At 40.8% G+C, this 22,137-nt stretch overlaps 2 protein-coding genes across 2 annotated transcripts in view; one reads left to right on the forward strand and one right to left on the reverse strand.

The window, feature by feature from the left end:
• LOC309701459 (uncharacterized protein) overlaps window positions 1-12,605 on the forward strand; it is a 138,877-nt gene extending 126,272 nt beyond the window's left edge. The window contains exon 7 of the mRNA XM_082525682.1: window positions 12,530-12,605. The gene's annotated coding sequence lies outside the window, so the exon portion shown is untranslated. The remainder of the gene's footprint in view (window positions 1-12,529) is intronic.
• Window positions 1-22,137, reverse strand: part of LOC309701455 (fidgetin-like) — a gene marked incomplete at its 5' end in the record, with an annotated part of 79,704 nt that overhangs the window by 49,118 nt on the left and 8,449 nt on the right. The gene's annotated exons all lie outside the window — the stretch shown is intronic.

Consider the following 22,137-nt stretch of genomic DNA (forward strand, 5'->3'; position numbering starts at 1 on the left):
AACACACAGAGATAAATTTCAGCCATTGCTACAGCTGGCACCCAATATTTATTTAGTCTTTGCATGCTGAGGCTCCAGCTAAAATACTGTTTGCTGTCTTGGATGTTAAAAGGGGCTAATGGAGCATCGTAAAATTGATCTCAGTTTAAAAAAAATAAATAAATAAAAAATCAAGTTTGAACCAAGTCAAACTGGCATGTAGTTTGTTTTAATCCAATGCTATCTGTGTGAGTGATACTTGCAGCACAAAAGGGATGGAGCATTTTCATGGTGCCCTTCTGATAAAAAAAAAAGTAGAGGAGTTTCCCCCTGCTCGATAAAGATAAAAGATTAAAATAAAATACACTATATTACAAAGTATTATATAAATATATTATCATTATTACATATGCATTATGCAAAAGGATGAGTCTGTCCCTGTGAATTAGTATTAGTATTAGAATATATTGCAAAGATTGTAAATTTGATGATTATCAGTTTTGCTACTCTTTGCTCTCAGGTATCCTACATTTTTATTGATGAGCTTAGCTTATTTATATCTTATGGATGCATAATTAAATTCTGTGCTTGATGACAATATCTCAAATATTAACCTTTTCATCAAGTTTATATTTCTAAATGCAAATAAACATATAGCAAAAGATTTTGATGTAGATTTATTCAGATTTTTTTTGGAAATCTTAGATTAGCAAAATTTCTTTTGTTGTTGCTAGTATATTTGCCAGTACTGTTTTACTTTTTTGCATCATTATTCTGTATTTATTTGGATGATGCAAGCATTAAATAAAACTACCTATTTAATGGTGTATCATGGTATGTGCTATTACCATGTTAAAACACATACTGTGCAGGCCTGTAAAAAGTAACAGGTTTGGCAAGATGAATTTTGATATCTTTGGATCCATTTGCAATAGATCAATAGAATTCATAGACTTGCCAGTGACCGTACAACAAACTGATGACATTTCTGGTACACAGATTATTTTAGAAAAGACTGCTTCCATGACCCTTGAGGGAGTTATGAACAAAAAAAGTGCTGAAAAGTGAAGACTTGGTCTATCATCACCAACTATTTTTTTCCCTGAGAAGTGATCACTGATGCCCACAGGCAATCTCTTTTTCCACGTCTGAATGCTATATGCACAAAATGCCTGGTCATCAGTACAAAAAATGCCACTATTTATGCATCCAAACCACACTGCATACAAAATTCAATATATTCATGCAAGGAGAATGAATTAGTAATATGTGTGCATGTTCCAGCCTTGGGAAAACATCCCTTCTTTATAATTAAGCCAGTGGCAGAGTCAAGTGAGCCTTAGTGCAAACCTCTGTGTCTTATCCTGGTTGGAGGGGAATGTTGAAAGCTATTGCAACTAATTGGTTCCCCTGCCTCCTTTTTGTCATGGGAATGACACAACAATCAACACCCTCCATCATCTCCTGCAGAATTGAGAATTGAAACAACAGGGCGGTTGTCTCATGTCACACCAAACAGACTGTCAGTCAAGCATTAGTGAAGACTGATGTTGTGTGCTGTTTTCCCACTCTCTTCTTTTTGTTTGGGCCATAGCCAACAAGCATCATAAAGCAAAATCATCATCAGTTGTTTATGCTTCCTGAAAGCACTGGATTAATTCCCTATACTTTACAAATCCTCCTTTTGTCTAATCTTGCTTCTCATTTTTGTTTTGCTTACTTTGAGGGAGCACTCCAGCATTTGGTTTCAAGGAAAAGCCCTCCACACATATTTGATAGGCAGTTTGCAAGTTGGAGAACTCCACTTGAACACTAACTACCCATTTTTAGTGTTAGTTATCCTCTGTATTCACAAGACCAATTTTCACCAAGGAGGGGGGGGAATGATTTTGCTTCATCAAGAAGAAGTGGATCTTCTAAAAACAGTCATTCTGTTTCCTGCTTCTTCCCCCTCTTCCGCTTTACATCTCCAGAGACAGTTGCAGCCTGATTCTCTCGATGAAGTGGCTCTCCAAACTTACATCATGCATTGTTTTGCCGGTTGGTATGCTTTACGGGCTCTTGGCCCATTGGGGTGCTAGATTGAGTGTGTGTAGGTTAGTGGGTGGGCAGCAGAAGTGGGTTCTTGGTGAGGGGCAGTAAATGCTGGAATTCCTAATAGAAGGTAATTGAAATGAGCACTTAGAAGCCGTTGGCTGGCATTTTCCTCGTGCACGGTGAAGGGCTGTGGTAATCATGTGCTAGACTCTGTTGTACTCTACGTGCAACAGAAGGGCTCATTAGTGGATACTATGCATTATATAGGTGTACGTTTATCCTCGACAGCAAGAAGACAGAGCTCATGAGCTCACTCAGATAACTTTCTCAGGATTTTTTCTCAGATATTGCAGTGAGCATTTGTCACTGGTGGGCAGAAAGCAGCAGCCTTGAAAAGTTTCACTGAAATGTCACAAAATTTGATGAGTAGGCTGCTCGAGTGTGTTAAGGGGATGTGCTTACAGAAAGAGCCTCCACTTCAGTATTCCTTCTCTTTCTTTCTGCCTTCTCTTGCTGTTTCTGTCCTTGGCTCTCAGGACAAATAGTACCCTTACCCTCAGCTACTTTTTCCACCCCTATACAGACTGGAGCAGTTGTTACAAGCTTTCAGCGGACGCTTCATGCAAGACAAGGCCTTGTTCCATTTGATGAAAAGCATAAAGTAGACAATTCTCAGAATATGTTGAGTGTGAGGTATTGTAACTACAATGAATGACATGTTGTCAGGAGAGTGGTGAAATGGTCAGAAAATTGTGCTCTCTGGAAAAATAATGCTTCCATTGTGCTGCACAAGGCCATACAAGCACAGGGGCGACCTTGGGATGAGAACAACTTAATTTAAGAAAGTAGGAGAGAAAAAAACAAAAGAGATAAAGGTTCTGCCTGAGAAGCAGAGCACGTGAACCAGTTTTGATAATCCGCACATTTAAATGGTTGGACAACAACAACCCTGAAATACTGTAGCTGTGGACTTCGCTCAATCAATCACAATATCTTTCATGAGCAAACAGAACCTCCGGTGCTGCCGCTTAGGACTGGGTTAACAATCAGATTAAAAGCTTGACAAGTGAGAGCTGGACCAATGCCAGGTGATGGGAGCAGTTTGTGGCCCTACCAATAGTGGGCAGAAGAACAAGGCAGAAGTGCCCCACTGCCAACAAATAGGGGGTCGGGGTGGAAGATGGAGGAATGTTTAAAGCATCCCAGTCCCAGAACGCATCTGGTAATTCACCAGTTTCCATTATGAAATTCCATTACATCCCCCCACCTTTCTTTGTCTATCCTACATCTGTTTCTCTGTTCCCCTGTCCTCTTCTCCTTGTAATCAGCTACTCTCCATCTTCCTCACTTTCACTCAAACAAAACGATTGCTCAGCAGAAGCCCTTCTCGCTGTAGAATATTTCTGTTTCGCTTCACTTATGTTTCCACGTGCTCACCAAAGCTGAGGAAGAAATAAACAGAAGAAGGTAAGGATTTAAACACAGACACACACACGTGCACACACAGACTGAGGAGATGTCTTTGTCAGCAAGAGAAAGACATGAGTGGGCTGGCGCGCTAATCATCGATCGGATGATTAAGGCAGATGAGGAGGGCTTTTTCCCTCAGTGAAGGATCTGATTGTTGGTCTCCTCCCGCCTGGTGTCCAGGGAGCACGCCGGCGGCAGCGGATCAGGATCAATACACTCAATCACTGCTGAGAGGGCCAGCGTCAGTCACGCTGTGCCAGACTATTAGAACCAAGTAGGCAGACAGTGAATAAGTCCATGCTTCCCTGGTCCCAACTCACACCACAGGGGGAAGCAATGAAGTAGCTGGCTGGAGTGTGAGAGTGTGTGTGCACAGTTATCACACTTGTTTCTGTTAAAGAACCAGTGCAACATTTTGAGAATAACTGCTCTGTTTTTGTCTAGAATTAGACAAAAAGATTGATACGTCTCTGAAATCAAAACTCAAGAGTCCTAGCAAAGAGACAGCTTAAACTAGACGGTGTTAGTTGGGCTCTGTCAAAAGCAACAACATTCACCTATAAACATATTAAAGCCCACCGATGTGCTTAAGATTCTAAATGACCTAAATGCTAGCTAGAGCTTCAGATTTGTGCAGCTTGGGTCATAATTTTACAATTATGCACTCTGAATTTGGACCAACTGCAGTGGGCTTGTCCATCTGCAAGGTAGTGATAGAACAAACTAAAGTGTCATGCCTTTTTGAATATTGATATTGTAGTTTTACTTGCTGTCTCACATGGACCAACTTTCCTATGGTTGGTATCGGTCCTGAATTTGTTTTAGTTTAGTTTACGTAGGGATAAATATGTTAAATGAACAAGGCAATTCACAGCCTCACAGTTTGCAATGTCAGTGGTTAGTTGCCCATTTGAAACACAAGAAAATCAATGATGTGCTCAATTTTTATAATAAATATACAGATTAAAAGACAACAAAATACTTGATAATACTCATTTCCAAATTTCAACCAACTATTTTTAGTTTTTCCCCTATCTCTCCTCTTCCATTTGCTCTAAGTCTATATACTGTGGTTTGAAAGAATAATAAAAGTACGATTTTGAACTAGCCTTGAAACACAATAATAATGGCAATTGTTCTTTTGATTGCCACGAACAAGCTCTCGACCCTATTTCTCTATTTCCAACAGTTGGTTGTGATGTAAAATGTAAATAAATGTAAATAAAACTATAATTCAATGGCTAGCAAATACTTTAATCTCTATATATTGAAAATTTTACAAAGGTAGTATTTGAAGTGTAATTTTTTAAAACAAATTTCATTGCTTCTTCTTTGAATAACATGCTAAGTGTTTTGGATCTGAGGAGAACGATCGACGGAACCATCCATTGTGAACACAAACCTTCCTCTCCTTACTATGCCATTTAACTGTGGCTTGTGTACTATTGCATCCTGAGATGATAATTTGGGTTTCTAACTGTTAGAAAAATAAAATAATTTTATTTATAATTAAAATCACCAGACAGTCTTCCATGTTTCTCAGCTCTCAGTACAAATGGAATGTCCAAGGAACTCAGTGAAGACCAAAGAAGTAAAACTGTAGATTTACACGAGTTGGGAAGGTTTTTTGGATGGTTTAAAAAGTACTTTTAATTACTCTAGGAACAACAAGTAAGCCTGCAGTGCGAGAGCGAAGTGCTCTAATGGGGTGATAAGATAAGATGGGGCCTGATTATTTAAGACCTTGTATGTGAGGAGCAGAATTTTGAATTCAATTCTGGATTTAACAGGAAGCCAATGAAGAAAAGCCAATACAGGAGAAATATGCTCTCTCTTTCTAGCCCCTGTCAGTACCCTTGCTGCAGCATTTTGGATTAACTGAAGGTTTTTCGGGGAGTTTTTGTTACATCCTGATAATAATGAATTACAGTAGTCCAGCCTGGAAGTAATAACTGCGTGAACTAGTTTTTCAGTGTCACTCTGAGACAGGATATTTCTAATTTCAGAGATGTCGCGCAAATGGAAGAAAGCAGTCTTACATATTTGTTTAATATGTGCATTGAAGGACATGTCTTGGTCAAAAATGACTCCAAGGTTCCTCACAGCATTACTGGAGGCCAAGGTAATGCCATCCAGAGTAAGAATCTGGTTAGATACCATATTTCTAGGATTTTCAGGGCCGAGTAAAATAACCTCAGTTTTATCTGAATTAAGAGCAGAAAGTTAGCGGCCATCCAGGTCTTTATGTCTTTAAGACATTCCTGCAGTTTAACTAATTGGTGTGTGTTATCTGGCTTCATGAATAGATAGAGCTGGGTGTCATCTGCATAGCAGTGAAAATGTATGCTATGTCTTCTAATGATACTGCCTAAGGGAAGCATGTATAATGTAAACAGAATTGGTCCTAGCACTGAACCCTGTGGAACTCCATAATTAACCTCAGTGTGTGAAGAGGACTCTCCATTTACATGCACAAAATGAAGTCTATTAGATAGATATGATACAAACCACTGCAGTGCAGTACCTGTAATACCTACAGCATGTTCTAATCACTCTAATAGAATATTATGGTCAACAGTATCGAATGCTGCACTAAGGTCTAGCAGGACAAGCACAGAGATGAGTCCACTGTCAGAGGCCATAAGAAGATCATTTGTAACCTTCACTAAAGCTGTTTCTGTGCTGTGCTGAACTCTGAAACCTGACTGAAACTCTTCAAATAAACCATTCCTCTGCAGATGATCTGTTAGCTGTTTGACAACTACTCTTTCAACGATTTCTGATATGAAAGGAAGGTTGGAGATTGGCCTATAATTAGCTAAGACTGCTGGGTCTAGAGATGGCTTTTTGAGTAAAGGTTTAACTTCAGCTAGCTTGAAGGCCTGTGGTACATAGCCGATCATTAGAGATAGGTTGATCATATTTATGATTGAAGAATTAATTAATGGCAGGACTTCTTTGAGCAGTTTTGTAGGAATGGGGTCTAAAAGACACGTTGATGGTTTGGAGGAAGTAATTATTGAAGTTAACTCAGAAAGATCAATTGGAGAAAAAGATTCTAAATAAATATCAATGGTACTAAGAGTAGCTGTAGATAATATTACATCTGTGGGATGATTATTGGTAATTTTTTCTCTAATGATTAAAATTTTATTTGTGAAGAAGTTCATGAAGTCATTACTAGGTAACGTTAAAGGGATGGTTGGCTCAAATAGTAAGATGTTCTAGCTTTGCGGAGGGCTTTCTTATAAAGCAGCAAACTATTTCTCCAGGCTAAATGATGATCCTCTAAATTTGTGACACGCCATTTCCTCTCCAGCTTACGAGTTATCTGCTTTAGGCTACGTGTTTGAGAATTATACCACGGAGTCAGGTACTTCTAATTTGAAGCCTTATTTTTCACAGGAGCTACAGTATCCAGAGTCGTATGTAGTGAGGAGGTAAAATTATTAACAAGATGATCGACCTCTGTTGGAGTAGCGTTCAGATAGCTGCTCTGCTCTATGTTGGTGCAGGGCATTGAAGATGATAACAGTGGGTGGATTATATTATTAAACTTAAATACAGAACTTTCAGAAAGACATCTACTGTGATAAATGTAAATGTTATCAGGAAATGATCAGACAGGAGAGGGTTTTCAAGAAACACTGTTGAATGTTCAGTTTCTATGCCATATGTTAAAACAAGATCTAGAGTGTGATTAAAGTGGTGGGTGGGTTCTTTTACATTTTGAGAGAAACCAATTGAGTCTAATAACAGATTAAATACCATGTTGAGGCTGTCATTTTTAGCATCTACATGGATGTTAAAATCACCCACAATAATTATTTTATCTGAGCTGAGCACTAAATCAGATAAAAAGTCTGAGAAATCAGACAGAAACTCTGTGTAAGGCCCAGGCGGACGATAGATGATAACAAATAAGACTGGTTTCTGAGTTTTACAGCTGGGGTGCATCAGGCTTTCAAATGAATTAAATGCCTGTTTTGATCTTTGGTTGATAAATAGGCTGGTGTGAAAAATTGCTGCCACACCGCCCCCTCGGCCTGTGCTTCAAAGTTTCTGGTAGTTAGAATGACTCGGGGGTGTTGATTCGTTTAGACTAACATAATCATCCTGCTGCAACCAGGTTTCTGTAAGGCAGAGTAAGTCAATTTGTTGATCAATTATTAAGTCATGTACTAACAGAGACTTGGAGGAGAGAGACCTAATGTTTAATAATCCACATTTCCTGGGTTTGAATCTGTGTGGAGTCTGGATGTTCTCCCCGTGTCTGTGTGGGCTCTCTCCTGGTACTCTGGCTTCCTCCTGTTGTCCATGTTCTAAATTGGCTGTGAATGTGAATGGTGGTCTGTCTTTTTGTGTTAGACTGGTGACCTGTCCAGGGTGTACCCTGCTTGTCACTCCATGACAGCTGAGAAAGGCTCCACCCCAACCGTGACCCTGAATTGAATGGATGGATCATTACCAGAGTTATTTTCTTGTAAAAAACAAACAAACAAACACCCGAAAGCATGATCTGATTTTTTTTGTATTAAAAACAGGAATGTCAATTTATTTTCTGTTTCCATCACTTTCCACAATACTTCCTTCAATTTGCTAAGTTCCACACTTTTACCACGCAATGTTCCACTGAAAATAATGTAATTTTAGCAACATTAAATTACACAGTAAGCTCAGCTGCACTGGTGTGATGCCAGAAAAACAAAGATGCAATGTGTAGTACAGCTTCACCTTGAAAACCTTGTGCGTGGATAGAAAAAGCTGCCTGCCCTTATGGGGACTTCAGGCTATCTGGCGAATAAACTCCTTAGCACCATAAGAAAGGAGGAGAAGAGGGAACAACCCTTGTCAGACAGCTGTGTCCCTGACAGACAATAGATGGCCAGGATCCATCTGGATGCAGCAGCCCTGGACCAACATGATGTATACATCTTCACTCGCCAATGGGATCCATCAATCCCTCTCTCACCATGGTGACCAAGAGTGACACGTAGCCTATACCACCAGAGCCCTAATCTACTGAAAAAAATGAAATGCATTAATCTGGATGTGAACAGGTAATTGGTTTGAAATGTTTTATATTTTTTCTCAGTAGTGTTTGTGTTTTCCTTAACTCTGATCATTTCTTGTGCCTTCACTGTAACCAGGAGAATACAATGAGAAATTCAGCTTAAAAGGCATTCACACACATTCATAGTCTGATAGATGCAATGCAGAGTTAGTATCTTGTCCAAGGATATTTGGCATGCAGACTGAAGCAGCCAAGGATCGAACCACCAACCATCTGAGTAGATGACCTGCTCTATCACCTGAGCTACAGCCACCCCACCACTGGCTCTTACGGTCAGATGTTCCCCTGTTTGACAGAACACAGTGACCTGATGAGTTTTTTCATAGATATTTCTCTCAATAGAAGACTTCAATCACCTGAATCCTGTAATAAAAGACTACGTCAATTTTGACATGACTTAACGTTATGAGTAGTGAACCTTTAAGTACATATGAGGAGTGTAAGATTGTAAATGAAAGGAAAAAAATCAAAAGTGTGGAAAATGCTACAGTCTATGTGACAGGTGCTTTGCAGTGGTAATTCTAAAATCAGTGAGGACTTAAATGAGTTCTCCACAATGTGAAAAAGATTTATGCCAAGTAATTTTACACAGCTGGAGTAGCTCCTTTGAAACTGATTGGTAATTTTTATCTAAAATGTTGAGTTGACTTCATGAGATGACCTGTCAAAACACACTCAAACAAATAAAACCTCACTATTGTTGGTTTTAAAGAATCTTATTTAGTTCAATTTACTGAATAAATTTGTTTTATTTAAGTTTACTGTAGTCATTCGTGTTATTTAGTCATTTGGCAGGTTAACTCAATGGCATGCTGTTGAGTCAGTTCAACATGTTAGAGTTAAATGCAACCAGTTTTTTTAGGCGTTTTTGGTGGAATCACTTGACATAACTTTTTTAAGTAAATACAAAAAAGTATATTGAAACACTGAGATTTTTCTGTTTGTTTCATGTATATAAAAAGAAAATAAGACTGTATCAGAGCTGTGAGTGTGGTTGCTGGGTAGTGCTGATGAGTGGGAGGTTACACTTGGTCAAGCTGTCTTTGTAAGTCACATGACTTATTTGTAATATTTAGATTACTACACTATTTATTCAAAAAAGAATCAAACGACTTGAAATGAACAAATTTTATTGGAAAACTTCCAGTAAAACTGAATAAAAATCTAAAACTCTGTTCACCTGGTGTTTAAAATGGTATTTACAATTTCATATCGTCCTTTGAAAAGACCCTAGTTGAGTGTTTACAGCATCCATCCCTAATCTTCTCTTTTAAAAAAAAATCATGGGCAACCTTGTCAGCCAAGCAGTGGAGATGCAAAGAGGAATTGGGGGAATGGCCTTGCTACAGCACCATTCTGAATATGTTAACAGTGCTGCTTCCCTTGAACTGTCACAACTTGAAAATCCACCGTGTTAAGAGCTTCACACGCAGGCAGCCATGAATATCTGCTGGCTTCCACAGACTTAGCTGGGGAGGCTCTTAAAAAGCACTTGTTGTAATACATGACCAATTTCCCGGCAGCGAGTGTAGGGGAGTATTAACATCTCCTCAGCCTGGTTCGGCTTTAATGTGATGGAGATGTTATTAGAGCCATCGCCGGCCCAAATGAATGGCCAGTGGAAGCACCACAGCGGGAGGGAGGGGGGAAGGGGCCACATCGACCTTGGCCTCACCAAGGACAAGGACACTTGTGCTCATAAAAAGGGGTGGTCCAATTGTTCACACTAGCCATGACTGCTGAGCCAAGCCTTGGAGTCAGGCTTACATGTCCATATGCCCAGTTAGTCAGCTTCTATTTCACACTTTTTTTTTCAATAAAATGCCATGACATTTTTTTTTTACATTTGTATTTGCCATAGCTCAGTCTGCCCAGCATTTAATGATCACAAGCCTTTCATTTGGCCTCTTTGTTCTATAAATACATCAATAAATGTCACAAATTCAAGGATAAAATGTTTGAAAGTATATAAAGAGAATGATTTTGAGAAATGATAAAAACTATATAAAAATATGGAATCACATCATTTAAGAAATCTTTAATACATAGTGACATATATGTGGATTGCTCTGTGAGTTTGGAGATTATCTTATGCTATAAATTGGCTTTAATAGCTCTGGCGAGCCATGTGATTAATTTGGCTGTCCTGCATTGTTGTGGCAAGCAATTCTTCCTGTGTCAAGAGGTGCTCTCGTCTTTGAACATTTATCTTGCCTCCCTGCTCCTTTTAAGTGTAATTATTTCACCTTAATTAGAGGTGAATCATGCTTAGTAAACACAAAAACACGGTCTCTTCAGATTAATAAACCGAGGTAATGCGTTAGGCACGGGGAGTCGGTTTGAATGAGCTTTGGCTCTGCTCCAATTTGGGCATGATTCTCATTGTGCAGCAGCTCCCAGCCTTGACGAAAGTGACCAGTGAGTAGCAGTTGAGGACAGGATGGCTGGGCGCGGTGAAGATACAGCAGAAAAGGAGTTCGGGCCTGTGTCCAACACTGAATTCTGCTATTGTTTCAACACAAAAACATGTTGTTCTTTGGTGTCTGCTATTAATAATACATTGGCCAAAATCTGTAAGTCAGATACAGTAGAATAAGGCATGAGCCACCTTTTAAAAAAAAACCCAAATAGCTTGTGTAGTTTTTAAATGCTGTTTTATTATTTGTTTCCTTTTTTGCTTTTTATTTTACGTGGAATCAATTATACATATAAAATATACATACTAGTGAAATTTGGTTCAGTTCTTCAAAATACTTTTATTCTGTCCCTTAAGCCAGTCAATTTCATGTATTATTTCATTTTAAATAATCGCTAGATAAATGTAGACTGAAATTCTTGCTATCGCTCCTTAATGCATGTAACTATACCATCAAACTGAAAAGATAAAATGCTCTAATATTTACTTTCAGCTGCTATGTGGAGGGAGGGTGCAGAAGTAGGGAGGGGGAATCTACTCTCCCAGCAACTAATTACTTAAGCAGTTGTCAAAGGTTTGAAGCTCGCTCTTGAATTCCAATGAACACTGCCCATGGACAGCGGTGGTTTTGCATATATTATGAATATTTCAGCTTCTCCCAGTAACCTTGGTGTCGTTTGGCAGATAGGTGCTGGCAGAGAGCCATTTAAAAGCTTCTCTTTTGCAGAAGGGAGGAGACAGGGTATTAAGCTTTATCTATACTTGACATTTCCAAGTATTTGTAATTAATTCATATAGAAAATCTTTGCCCGCTTCATCTAAATGACTGGCCATGAAAAGCAAAAGGTAACTATTTGTTGGCTTTTCATTATTGTTTCTGTGAAAGGACACTAGACACAAACCCAACTGGTGCATGTCAAAATTACACATCAAGACAGCCTCATAACGCAAATAAAAAGGAAATTATGCAAAACAATTTACCACATATCTTCTCAAGCACATATAAATGTCTCTGTTTACACATGCTGTTCAAGATTCAAGGTGAGAGTTCACATGCAGTCAGGCTCTGAATACAGGCACAGAGATTTGAGATTCTGAGTGTGAATAAAGATGCACATGTAAACCTTATGAAAAGTTTAGTGTGAAAGTGCAGCTAGGTGGACAAAACTAGTCTGCATGTCACTACGCCTGGTTGTGTGTATATATACCTGTGTATCACATCGTTTCTATAGTTCTTTGAGTACTGAGTACTGTGACATGATATAAGCCTGGGGATATCTGCAACAATCTGGCCTTGCATATACTATTTCTGTAGTGCTTGTATTCCAGAAATGGTCACAAGCAAGATATCATATCCACTTTAACAGATGATAGCTAACAGTTTTGAAAACAACGCAAAACATTCTGAGAAGCCTCCACAGCTAACATGATTTCACATAAAAATTTAACTGGTTAAATAGCTGTTAATGTTTATACCAATGTATTACTTTTTTATTATGCATGTTTATCACTGCATAATAAACATGCATATCTGGTTTTTGTCACCTTGGTAGGGTCTCCCATGGCAAATGGATCCAGGTTGAAGGACCAGACAAAGAGCGATTCAGAAGACCCCTATGAGTGAAAAACCTAGGCAACAGTTGACCCTTCCTTGTGATAAGTTTACCCGGGCATCGCCCTGGAGCCTTTCTTTGTGATTTTTTTTTGTTTATGTTTAAGTCATTTTTAGTTTCTTTTTTGTCTGTTTTAGAGGGGGATACAGTCTCTGAGGTGATGGGGTTTTGAGGGGATAATGGGAGGAGAAAAGCTGCAGAGGCATGTAAGACTGCAACTCTGGTCCCAACTCTGGATAATCTCGTTTTGGGGGGTTTAATAAATTTGGCCAGATTTCTAGAAATGAAAGCTGCTCCATCCAAAGTGGGATGGATGCCTTCTCTCCTAATAACCAGGTTTGCTACAGAAAGTTTCCCAATTAACTATAAAAGCCACATCGTTTTTTGGACACCGCTAAGACAGCCAGTAATTTAAGCAGAATTTGCAGCTAAACATGTCACTCCTGGTTTGATTGGGGAGGGGACCAGAGAAGACTGCTTTACCCCACTCGCCGACACACCCACTGGGGATCAAATTCTGGTAATTGGTGATTCTGCTCTGAGACATGTGAAGCCACAAATTTAAAAACTGCTGGCTAGGGGTAAACATAGATTCAGTAAAATTATAATACTTAAAGAAATGCTTGAGGGTGCTCCACCTAGGGACTCTGTCATCCTACTTGGAGACTTTAAGGCTTTTATGGGCAAAGACAATGAGACATGGAGGGAGGAATGAGCTGCCAGATCTGAACCTGTGCAGTGTTTTGTTACTGGAATTCTGTGCAAACCATAGTTTCACCATGTTCAAACATAAGTGTGTCCATAACGGTGTCAATAAGTGGCAAAAGTGGCCCCTAGGCCACAGGTCAATGATTTGTATTTCAATTTTGTAATTGTATCATCAGATCTGCATCCTGGACACTCGGGTTAAGAGAGGGGCTGAGCTGTCAACTTATCACCAAATGGTGGTGAGTTTGATCAGGTGGCGGTGGAGGATGCTGGACAGACCTGGCAGTGAGAATGCCTGGCAGAGGCCCCAGTCTATGAGATCTTCAAGTCCCACCTCCAGCAAAGCTGTGACAGCATTTCAAGGGTGACTGGGGATATCGGTCCTTAGTAACTGAAACTGCTGTACTGAGCTGGCCAACAGCGGAAGTGAAGGGAGCCATCCAACTGAAGAGAAAATCCCATTGGACTGATTCTTATATAGTGCTTTTCTACTCTCCCGGAGTACTCAAAACGCTCTATACAACATGCCACATTCACCCAATCACACCCATTCTCACAAGCACTTTCTCTGTATTTAGTGCTTTCTAAGTACATTCACACACATTCACACTCCCTCCGATGGATGCAATTTGGGGTTAGTACCTTGCCCAAGGATGCTTGACATGCAGAGTGGAGGAGCCAGGATAGAACCACCAACCTTCCGATTAGTAGATGACCTGCTCTACCTCCTGAGCTACAGCCACCCCTCATCCTGTGAAACTTTGTAAGCAGTCGATAGGTACTGACAGGCCAAGATGGAACGTAGTTTGGCCAGTGGCTGAAGCAAAAATTCAGGTGTAAGAGGAGTTTGGAAAGTCCATGGAAAAGGACTGCCGCGAAGAGAATCTGGCAAACCTTCAGGTGATTCAGGACAGGAAACTGGTGCTCTACCTGCATTGTGTATAGTGCAGGTGGAGCACCGCCGACTTCACCTGAGGAGTTTGTGTCATGGTCCTGAGTCTGAGGACTCGGTGTTTTGCGTTTCTTTATATTATTCTTTGTTCTCGGTTATTCTGTTTTGTCTTTTGCTTAGGTTTGCTATGTGTTAGTGTTTTTGTTTCATGCCTGCCTGTGTTTTCTCTGTCTGTCCATGGTGTTATTGTGTCTGCTCATGAGTCTGCCTGTCAAGTTCAGTGTCCTGTCTGGTTCTCTGTGTCTGTTATTTCCTGTTTTATTCGGAAAGTTCATGTCTCATGTCAGTGTATTCAGTTTTACCTCTCCCCTGTCTCGTTAGCCTAATTGCTCCCAGCTGTGTCTCCCTCCTGTGGCCCATTCCCTGATTACTCCCCATGTATTTAAGCCCTGTGTTTTCCTGTGCTCTCTGTCGCGTCGTCTGTTTAACCCCATGTCCGTCTAGGTTTCTCTGTGAATCTCCCGTGTAGTCTATATTATTCCATGTTTCTTCGTGTCTCTCTGCTCCTCGCTCCATGTCCTCCATTTTGTATTAGTTTTCCCAGTTTAGGTTTATGTTCGGTTCTGCCCACACCTTGGTTTTGTGCACTGTAAATAAAACCCACTTGCACCTCCGCCATTGTCTGCTATTGGATCCTCCTTTCTCACCCTCCACACGACTGCCGCCCCAGCCGTGACAGTTTGTCAAGTGGTAGAAGAAATAATTTGAGGACCTTTGTAATCCCACTGACACGTCTTCCACAGAGGAAGCAGAGTCTGGGAATGGTGTGGATGACTCCTCCATCACTGGGGGTGAGATCCTTGAGACAGTTATACAATTCCTTGGTAAAAGGGGCCCTGGGGTGGATGAGGTTTACTCTGAGTTCTTGAAGGCACTGGATGTTGTGGGGCTGTTTTGGTTGACACAGCTCTACAATTTTGTGTGGAGGTCATGGGTGGTACATCTGGATTGGCAGACCAGGGTGGTGGTTCCGATCTTTAAGAAGGGGGGCCAGAGGGTGTACTACAACTATAGAGGCATAACACTCCTCAGCCTCTCTGTGAAAATTTCTGCTAGTGTGCTCGAAAGGAGAGTCCGTCAGTTAGTTGAATCTCAGTTTAAGGAGGAACAATGCAGTTTGCGTCGCGGTCAAAGAACACTGGACCAGTTCTTTAACCTTTCGAGGATACTTAAGGGTGCATGGGAGTTTGTCCATGCACCCTCAAGGGCAGCTGATGTAGTGCAGATACAGAGAAAATAAAAGGGCAGCAGATACAGGAAGACCTGAAGTCATGTAGATTTACACAGAAAGGTACAAGTATGATGTGAACCACTCCAGCGCAGTATCACAAATCCCTACACAGCCTACACAAATATTATGATCAACAGACAAAAGAGGCTCTTAAGTCTAAGAAAACAAGGTTACAAAGTTCCCTGAATCTGTAACAAGGATGATATATTAAAAAGTGTCAGCAGCGAGTATTCTGTGCTATAAAGAGACTTAAAAGAGACAAAGAACGCTAAACCTCAATTATCTGAAAAGACTGTAAACAATTTTCTCCAGAATTTTTGAAAGAAAGGGAAGTTTGGAAATAGGCATGAAGTTTCATAAGACAGTGGGATCCAGGCCAGATTTTTTGTTTAGGCCTTGGTGGTAGCATTTTGAGCTTCTTGGATCGAATATTTAGCATAGTTGGACAAAATACAGAGTGTTAAGATCAGAATTGGTTAGCAAGTCCCAGTTAGTGCTAAGTTACCAGACTATAGTAAAAAAAAATATTAAAAAGGCACCAACAACACAAACATGCTTGAGGGTTGTAGTTCAATGACTGTAGTTAGCAAAGTAGAGGCCTAGCATAGTTGAGCCTACAGCTACCCGTGTGTGCATGCTCCTACCTTTAAGCGTTCAAAGAATCAATCTGAATGGATTATAAAAAATAAATAAGTAAGTTAATCGCCCATTGTAGTGTTGTTATAAATGGGCATTTTAAGATGGGCGTTTATGGGGACTGACTCAAATTTAGAGGCGACTGCTGGAGGAAAACCAGTCATTTGGCACCCATGACTGCCTTTTGATTGGCACCCCAAACCATAATCATTTTGTAACCATGGAGGTTTAGTAAATACAGTACAAAACAATGTTTTTCCCCATATTCTTAAGTGAAAAGATTTGTATAAACATAATTTAGAAATACTCAGATTGGTTCTGGTTACAACAGAAGGAAAAATGCACTGATTTGTCTTATTTGTGTTATGCTAACATTTACTTATATAATCAATGGATATAGCCTATGGAAACAAACTGGTTCCCAAAGAATAATGTCATGTTAAAGATTTCATTATTGTGAGGATATCAACTTGTTCTTTTTTTGGATGGGTCACAGTGGATTTTAGTACCACAGACATGATCTTATTGACCTAAACTGCAGCTGTAGCCTCATAAATTCTCTGACAGGAAAAGAAAGGAAAAAATAAAACAAAAACAAATGAACCACATTATCCAGATGCCAATTAGTGTGAAGCAAATGACGAAAGAAAGGCAACATGACTTAGAGCTCTTACAGAGATAAACATGAAAAGTTGTTTTTTGTGCCAAAAATGATGCAAATTTTCTTAAAAGTTCTGACTAGTGAATTTTTTTTTTATTTCTTTTGAAAAAAGAAGGCTGTCTGTTATCACAGTTTTAGCAGAATAAGCTGTTAGTTGCTATGATCTGATCAGAGTCTTGGATTTCCAAAAGCTTGGGCTGGTTTGGAATATATGGCTATTGCTGTGCTTAGAGTTTTTCTGAGAAAAAATATACATCTATGTGTAGTCTCTTTTAATGGTCCTTTGTCGCTGTTGAATAAACTATTAGTACCTATAAAATCTGCACTGACACACAAATCCTCAAAGCCAAAACATCTTAGCCACAGTGGACTGAAAATGGGTGAACTAGCCAACTGCTGGGTGGAATGCATTTTAGAAAGTCAAAATACAAAATCTGAAGCCAATGTATCTTTACTACGCACTTTCCCGGTTGAATTTTGGGCTCATATTAAGTAGAAATAATATTCATTTTGTAAATATTGGTCCCAATTTAAGTCAAAAATATGAATAAACTATGGCATGTCCTATACTGATAACATCTTGTTTTAAAAAGCTAAGCCGGACAGGCAAAAACAATCAGTTTGAGCCAGGACATTGTATCCTCACCCAAATAAAAAAATAAATAAAATGGTTCATTCCTCTTTTATGTACGGCCAGTTGTTTTAGTATTTTTTTCTACATAATTTTCAATAATCAATAGATAATAAACAAGTAAGTTTATTATCTATTTTACAAGCTAACCAGTGAACGTATTTGCTAGCTAGCTAAGACTAAGATAAGATAAGATAAGATAACCTTTATTAGTCCCACGCGTGAGAAATTTGTTTTGTTACAGCAGTGGACAGTGCAAAGTTGCATAGAAAAATTAGAGAAAAACAGTGGAATAAGATATCAATAAGATACTGTACACAATAGAATAGAATAAAATAAAATACTATATACAATCAAATAAAATAGAATACAAATGCTATATACAATATGAGTATAATACAACGATGCCAGAAACAGTATTGCACTTAGTGTTATTTCTATTGCACATGTGTGGATGTGTGTGTTTGATCAGTTGAAGTCTTTGTTGTAGACTACCAGCATTTAGCTTGCTGTGGCTAAAAACAAGGTGATCAGGAAGTATCAGGAAGTATTTTATTTAATAAAATAATTTTACTCTTTCCAAAGAAATTGCTGTGTTGTGCTTAAATTTGTATTATAAGCCAGTACACGAGTACAGCCATCTGTTCTACAGCACTAAAATAAGTGACCAAGAATACTTACAAACATGCAGCAGACAAGATGCAAGGTCTGGTTCTGAGACAGTTTTAATGGGAAAAAATCAAAGTAAAGTCTGATTACTTATATCTCAAGAGCAAAAGTTTGGAATTATCTTCAGCTCTGTGTACTGACACACAAACCCTTCTCAGTCTCCAGTCACAGGATCAGCGTCTTCCTACATCACTCCATTTTTCAGCCTCTCCATTACCGTAATCTGTTAGTGTTGCCTTGAGATATTTATTTGACCCATCCTCTTTGTGAAGAGCGGGTTCCTAGGAAGTTGTTTAGTGTACATCAGGATAAAAAGTCATTTTTACAAATCATCTAGTTACCTACCAAAGTCTTTTTCGAGTATCCCTGAGTACATAATTTGTCTTTTGCCATTACAAATAATGTAACAAAACAAACACTGGCTGATTACAAATGAATATTCTGATTTGCTTTCTGTTCCAAATTTTACCAAAAAGGTTGGAAAGTGATCCCAAATCTTTTCACATATCCATTATCTTTGGGTTCTTTGGGTCATAGTTCAGCACTGATTTCCCCTTGTGGGTAGAAGCCAAAGTTTCCTGCTCCTCAACCGGACCGCCTCATCAGCCTTAGTGTAAAAGGATCAGCTCCAGCACTCTGGGTTCACCAGATTGTCTGCTTCGTAAGTGTAGTAAACAGGCAGTTTTTTTTAAAATAACTCATTAGTGAAGTTATATCCTCACTGTGCTAATGACATCGGCTAAAATAATGTCCTAATTTTCAGTGCCTATCTACTGGTTGAAAGAGTGGATCACCTACCTGTAGGGATGGGTATTGATAAGATTTTCACGATTCCGATTCCATTTTCGATTCTGTTTAACGATTCGATTCTTTATCGATTCGCTTATCGATTCTTTTTAAAAAAGGAGAACACTAAGTTCGATTAGCTTAGAACTTCGTTTTATATCTTCTCTTTGAACAAGATATAAATTTAGGAGTAACGTGGCCTTACAAACCCAACAGTGAGATCTTAAGAGATCCACAGCCTACGGCTCTTCAATGGGTGTCACAGGGTCCCCAGGAAAAAAAATTGTAAATGTAAAATAATAAAATAAATATTCTTCTGTAGCAATAACAAAGTATAACATAAATTATTCAGTAGCAATTACACAAGAATATCCAGAAATGTCCCTGCCTACAATTAAACACATTCACTTACCTAAAATTGGGGGCATCTGCTGTGGCAAATGGGTTCAAGCCTTTGACCACAAACTTAGTCACTGCTCGGTGACATTCGTTTATCCTGTCCTGAAAGGAGACGCTACCAGTAGACTGCAGCGAGAACTGCCAGCATCTGAGCCAGACTCTGTCTGTCTCTCTCATCATGGTCACCTAAATGCACAGTAATGGCAGGTTTTGTAATAAGGCAGATCGCACTAACATAATATGCACGTGTTTGGAGACCGCAGACTGGGACACGGTGGAGGCTGCTTCTAACAGCTTGGACGAGTTTGCGGACGCTGTCACCTCCTGTGTCCACTTCTGTGAGGACGGCATTGTGCCATTGCGCACCAGGGTGAGTTATAACGATGACAGACCCTGGTTTACTCCTAGGCTCAGGGGGCTGTGGCTGGAGGAGAGTGGGGCGTTCGGGGGCGGAGACAGGGACTGCTGCGGAGAGGCCAAGTGCAGGTTCACTAAAGAAGTGGACATTGCCAAACATCAGCACTCTGAGAAGATGCAGCAGCAGATCTCAGAGAATGACTCGGCCTCTGTGTGGAAAGGTTTTAGGAATATTACAAACTACAAGCCTAAAACCCCCCACTCCACTGATGACTTGCTCTTAGCCAACACCCTTAACGACTTCTACTGCCGTTTTGACGAGCCATCAGGCAGCCTTCACACCTCCAACGACCCCAACAATAGAGGCACTTTGGACACTCATTCCCCCACCTCTCCCCCCTCCATAGAGCCATCACCACCTTCAAACTGTTCACCTGCAACACCCGCCCCCTCACCCCACACAAAAGAGGATTTCACACCACCTCCTCCGACCACAACTCTTCATATTCATGAAGCAGATGTGAGGAAGCAGTTTAGGAGTCTGAATGCTCGGAAAGCTCCCGGCCCAGACGGTGTGTCTCCTGCCACCCTCAGACACTGTGCAAACGAGCTGGCCCCAGTGTTTTCTGGCATCTTCAACTCCTCACTGCAGGCATGTCATGTGCCTGCCTGCTTCAAGTCCTCTACCATAATCCCTGTCCCCAAGAAACCTAGGATCACTGGACTAAATGACTACAGACCCGTGGCTCTGACATCTGTGGTCATGAAGTCATTTGAGCGCCTAGTTCTCTCCCATCTCAAGACCCTCACGGCCCCCCTCCTGGACCCCCTGCAGTTTGCATATAGAGCCAACAGGTCTGTAGACGACGCCATCAACATGGCCCTACACTTCATCCTGCAGCATCTGGACTCCCCAGGAACCTACGCCAGGATCCTGTTTGTGGACTTCAGCTCTGCCTTCAACACCATCCTTCCAGACCATCTCCGAGGCAAGCTTTCCCAGATGAATGTGCCTGATCCCATCTGCCGGTGGATCACTGACTTCCTGACGGACAGGAAGCAGCACGTGAGGCTGGGAAAGAATGTCTCGGACTCCCGGACCATCAGCACCGGCTCCCCTCAGGGCTGTGTTCTTTCTCCTCTGCTCTTCTCCCTGTACACCAACTGCTGCACCTCCACCCACCAGTCTGTCAAGCTAATCAAGTTCGCAGATGACACCACCGTCATTGGGCTCATCTCGGACGGGGATGAGTCTGCCTACAGGAGGGAGGTTGAACGTCTGGTGTCTTGGTGCAGCCACAACAACCTGGTGCTGAATGCCCAGAAGACAGTGGAGATTATTGTGGACTTCAGGAAGCACACAGCCCCACTCCCCCCCATCATCCTGACTGACACCCCCATCACCTCTGTGGACTCATTCCGCTTCCTGGGTACCACCATCACCCAGGACCTGAAGTGGGAGCCCACCATCACCTCCGTCATCAAGAAAGCCCAGCAGAGGATGTACTTCCTGAGGCAGCTGAAGAAATTCAACCTGCCAACACGGACGATGATGCAATTCTACACTGCAATCATCGAGTCCATCCTCACCTCCTCCATCACCGTGTGGTACGCTGGAGCCACTATCAGGGACAAACAGAGACTGCAGCGTGTTGTGCGCTCTGCTGAGAAGGTGATTGGCTGCAGACTCCCATCTCTGCAGGACCTGTACACCTCCAGGACACTGCGGTGTGCAGCCCGGATCTCAGCTGACCCTTCTCACCCTGGACACAGTCTGTTTGACCTGCTCCCCTCAGGCAGGAGGCTCCGGTCCATTCGCACCAGAACCTCTCGCCACAAGAACAGTTTCTTCCCCTCTGCTGTTGGACACATGAACAATAACCACATGATTGTCCCCGCCACTAACACATGACCCTACGCTGTGTCACTGCATCATTTCATGTTTGGCACTGATCACCACCTGCACTCATGTATATATCTTTCTACGTAGCACTCATAATTCTTATTCTCATGTATATATCTCATGTATATCTCATGCACATATCTTTCTTTCTACATAGCACTTTAATTCTTATTGTCTGCACTGAAGCACCGCAGCAATTTCCTAATGTTGTAAACCTCAACATCTGGCAATAAACCCATTCTGATTCTGATTCTGATTCTGATTCTGCACTGTTAGTTGATTATTTACCTGCCGCATTAACGGGAGAGGACGTGCAAACGTTACCGCTACTGCTGGGTTGAGATTCCCGAGTCCGGAGTGGAATTAAAAACACGACATTCATTTAAGGTCATTGCGTGTTTTGTGAGCAAATGCTTTTGCATATTCGTAGTGTTTCCTCCCTTAAATGAAGTATCTACTTTGCAAGTATTGCAAGTTGCCCTGTTGTCATCCATTCTCATAAAGTATAACCAAACTTTTGAGCGTTTGAGCCGCTTACGCGCCGTGTTTCCTGCCAAGTAAATGATGCTCCGCAATGTGGTGACGTCATTCGGGGCGACTGGAATCGATAAAGGA

This window comes from Aulonocara stuartgranti, assembly GCF_965226115.1.
Source record: "Aulonocara stuartgranti genome assembly, chromosome: 23".
NCBI classification, from domain to species: Eukaryota; Metazoa; Chordata; class Actinopteri; order Cichliformes; family Cichlidae; genus Aulonocara; species Aulonocara stuartgranti.